The sequence below is a fragment of the Meleagris gallopavo genome, chromosome 13 (assembly GCF_000146605.3).
Source record: "Meleagris gallopavo isolate NT-WF06-2002-E0010 breed Aviagen turkey brand Nicholas breeding stock chromosome 13, Turkey_5.1, whole genome shotgun sequence".
Lineage (NCBI taxonomy): Eukaryota > Metazoa > Chordata > Aves > Galliformes > Phasianidae > Meleagris > Meleagris gallopavo.
In genome coordinates, this window is record NC_015023.2 from 12,274,424 (window position 1) to 12,278,835 (window position 4,412).

The following is a 4,412-nucleotide window of genomic DNA, read 5'->3' on the forward strand; positions in this document are numbered from 1 at the left end:
AAAAAAAAGTTTAAAATGAACAAGATGAGACCCTTAAATTGAACAGCAACAGAACATAACATATATCATCTGACTAACTCGAGAGCACCTTTTTATTACTAGCTGTTCTTTGGACACTTGATAATAGGACACTATTCCTGGGAAGATTTTGTCATATACTACAGCACGCTTCTGTGTTTTTCAGGAATTCTATATGGATTTGTTTCATAAGTTCCAGAAAATTCTATTCTAAGTCTGGCAGCTATTGATAAGAAGTAAAATGCTTGGAAATGCAAATATTATTATAAGTTAATTGATTTCCTGTGGCTCAACTTCTGTTTCCAAAGGTATGAGGAATACAGAAAAAGCACTTCTGCAGTGAGCTCATGCTTTGAATGATACCAGTAGAGAGCAAAGCTCTAAAAATGGACAACTATACTTGAAAAATACATGTATGTGGAACAAATAGTAGTAATTTTCCTTGGTATAGTTGGAGCTGAATATATTTGAAGGCAGAGACTTTTCTTTGTTGAGTCCTGTGCGATAGGACCTGTCAGATCAGCCTCAAGAATATTTTCTCTTCCTGCAATATTTCTACTGCTACCAAGTAGAATAGGTGATGAACTTGGTACTACAGGAGGGATTTTCTTGCTCATTACCTGGCGGAGTTTTTGTTGACAGATGACCTGAAAAAAATTAAAATGGAGAATTTTCTTGGAAACTTTCTTTCAAAACTGTTTGCAAGCAGTTATTTCTTGGAATTCAAGGCTGTATCACAGTTCTGGGAAGGATGGGCAGGCAGTTGTTCAGCCTGTAGACAAATAATTCATCTTCAGCTAGACGCCTAGGTTGCTGTGGCAGCACAGACTTGTAGGCTAACTGTCCTAGATGTTATGGCTGTCCTGAATTGATTCTGCAGCCTGTGCTGCCAGCAGCCATGACAATTCACAGAAAACAAATTGTCTAGCTAAAGTTCTCTCCTATCCAGGTACATGAGCTTTGTCTCTTTCAGTATTGGCAGGCCTGCAGCAAGTGCCAATATCACTTTGAAAATGGTTGTTAGTGGTATGCTGCAGAGTGATCACAGAGCAGTTATCCTTACTCTTCAAGAAAATGAGCTGAATATGCTAGAATTCAAGCTTTTTTCGATCTTTGTTCCCAGGTGGCATTTTGTAAACACCACAAGGAAAACTAGGTTTTTGCCATTCATCATCCTCATGAAGTAGAGGTTCAAATGGAAAGTCTTTTTGCAAAAGCAACAGTCTGCTGCTTGTAGGAGAGTAAAACAGGGTTTTGTTGCTTAACCAGTTGCAGATGCCCTTGTTAGAGACAAAGTAACACTGCCCTACAGTGTTTATATTATGCAGTGTCAGCTCTGGCAGGAGAAGCAAGAAGACTCTTGTAAGATTCTCAAATAAATGCCATGTACTCACCTCTGAGTTCTGCAGGCCTATCTGCAATGTGTATACTTCTGAACCTTTGCATGCATTAATTGCTGTCTCCTGGAAAAAAAAAATAGCACAGGAACACTAGTAAGAATGCAGAACGCTTGCTCAATTCACAGTTGTAAGGAGCAAGAACTTACACTGACACTGATAATTTACAAGGATGTCATGTATGTCATACTGTTGGGCATGCCAATGCATGATAATAGTGAACTGCATAGAACAACTTGGTAGCAACTTTGCAAGTGGGTGTAGAACCTGACTTTACTCCATTACTGCTTCTCTCATTTCTAATTTTAAATCTAGTTTTTGGGTTATGCACTAGAAGGTGAAAATAGCCCTGTACTAAGATATGTATATTGGGCTAGCTATAACATGTCCTTCAAGTATACACATAGCAGGAGCATCCTGTGTTTAGCATACTAAATGATGTCTGCTGTAAGGATATGTTGATACTTAAAACTTTTTTCCATTTTGTACATCTGCAGCAGATTTGTTCAACTCATTGCCCTTCAGCACTTATGAATTAATCCATTTTAAATATCTCTGATAGCTATTTCAGTCATTTTGAACATATTATCTCTCCAGTTATTTAAACAATAATAATGATTGCTTTTGATTTAGCAAATAGAAAAATAAAATCTTACTCAAAGGGGACTGAAGTGCTAAATTTTTTAGGGATGTATTGCCAAATATTCTATAAGCTTCAGAAGTAATAAAATGACTTGGACCATAACTGTGCCAACCATTAAAGTGTCAATCAAATCTATTTTATAATTGCAGAATATGATTGCAATATATAAAAATAATCTGGTATGCCTTAACTTAGGTCGCTCACATAAGCACAGCAACAAAATCAACCACACAGAATGGGTTTTGCAAGTTCAAATGGAGTCAGAATACTTGTTCAAGGGCTGAAACATGCCCATGTATTTTCCTCACTATGTCTATCAATATCTATTTGATAGATATAACTGCATTTATGGCAGTCAGATTTGTGTAGACATGCATGGAGACAGACGATAGCAAGCTATATTTGATTATAGCTTGTGACTAGGAAGGCACTATTGTTTTTGCAACCTCAGGAAGCAACTGATGAGGTTTCTAGAGAGGACCAGCCAGAATAGCTCACAGTGTATATTTTCTACAATTCCTGAATGAACTTGAGGTGCCAAAGGGTACTCTTGAGCATGTCCAGTAAAGCCATAAATTCAAAAGCTCTTCTGTTTTGGACTGCAAGGATTGCAATCAAAAAATCAAGTAAAAAACTTAATTTTGCACAAACCTTTGCATGCATCAGATTGTAGACTGCGGTGGAAATTTCCTTCTTACTTATACTCATCAAAATCCCATTTAGAAAGTCTGCACTTTCAGTAGGAGGAATAAAGCATTTTAGATATACCATGTTGCATACCAAATTGTGTATATATTTAGGCATCGATATTTGCAACAAACTTCACTAATTATGCAACTGAATATTAACTTCACTGTTATGTTGAGCAGCTGAATGAACTAGATTAGATCAGTTTAAATACAGCTTCTACCTCATACAACCTTTGGTTTTCTTCATGAATCCATTGTGAAGATCATTCACTCAAAATCAGTTTTTCTTACAGATGTTGATACAGATGTGCACTTGCAGAAGGATTACATACAACTTTTTGAAGAATCAGCTTGTACACTAGTCCTCAAATATCACAATTTCCTGGCTGTTTTTCGTCTGGTTTATTGTTTGGTTTTGTGTATTTTTTTTAGGATAACCACACCAATGATGTCAGTGTAACTCTTAGCACACCTCGAATTGAACTGCTTATGCAATGGAAATAAATGCTTAAGACAGGTCAATCTTTAGCTGGCTATTTTTATGTTTTTATTTACTACATTATACTAAACAATCTTGGTTTCCTACTTTTGTAAAAAGCTAAAAAAATCTACAGCACTCTGATGATAATCTAAAGGCTTTTTGCCTTCCACTTCAGTTGGTATGCCATTGATTAAGAGTACCAGAGCAATCTTTCCAGCAAGACTATTTCTATCACAAACTCTACAAAGAAAGTAAATCCTGAATGCTACCTGCAGCACGTGGTCTGTAATCTGGTTCTTGATGACAGCATACAGCGATAAAGTGCAATAGCCTGTTCTTCTTGGGCAAATTGCTTGATATAAACTTCTCTGAATTGGCAGGCTGTAAGCTGTTACAGATCTCTGTCAAAGCTCCCAGTGGGGCTGTTTGACGTGCAGTGTGTAGGAAATAAATAAATACCAAATATATACCAATAGGCAATAAATACCAAAGATCCAGGTACTCTTAAAACAATATTTAGCATAAGTTATTCCACATGTGTTAAAACAAAGACTGTTTTTAAAGGCAAAAGTAAAAATATATTTACACTCTTGTTAGTAGATGTGCTAGTGTTTAAAAATGACTGTAGCCACCTATTGCAACAGACTACTTCTGGACAAAGAGCTCTGTACAAACAATAAATCAAATTAGATGAACAGATATTCATGTATTTATTATATCACAAGGACACAGTTTTATATAAAGCCTTACAGTGTGTATCAGTCCTAAGAAAAGGTGCAGCCACGAGATGGCAGTGGTGAAAGCTGTGTGAATAGCACCGTAAAGTTCTACACAGTGTTTTTATTACACTTAGCCTGCAAAATGCAGAAGACCTTCAATCAGCTTTGTCATACAGAACTGAGCCTATAGCAACGAAGTCTTTCTCTGATGCCCACCACTATAGATGGGGGATCATTCTTTGACTATGGCAATTGTTACATCATGCTTTATACAAACTGTGTTCTAACTGTAACAAAAGGCAGAGGGCTGTTTGAACAGACAATGCTGTTGGTGTCATCATTTCTTTACAGTAAAGGAATTTGTAGGAAACACCGCTGCAATAAAATCAGATGTGAGCAATAGGAAAATACCTTCAAAGGGTTTCTGTCTGCCTATGCTCTCCCAGCACAGTATACCAAAACTGA

At 36.7% G+C, this 4,412-nt stretch overlaps 1 long non-coding RNA gene across 2 annotated transcripts; it reads right to left on the reverse strand.

The window, feature by feature from the left end:
- Positions 1-27: 27 nt before the first annotated feature.
- LOC109369817 lies at positions 28-4,410 on the reverse strand. 2 transcript variants are annotated; one of them, XR_002119330.1, is made up of 3 exons: positions 4,359-4,410; positions 1,413-1,481; positions 28-665 (listed from the first exon to the last, which is right to left on the reverse strand). It is a non-coding gene; the product is annotated as an uncharacterized LOC109369817 (long non-coding RNA). The 2 variants fall into 2 exon arrangements; XR_002119331.1 differs by having other exon boundaries at positions 28-790.
- Between the last annotated feature and the right edge of the window lie 2 nt (positions 4,411-4,412).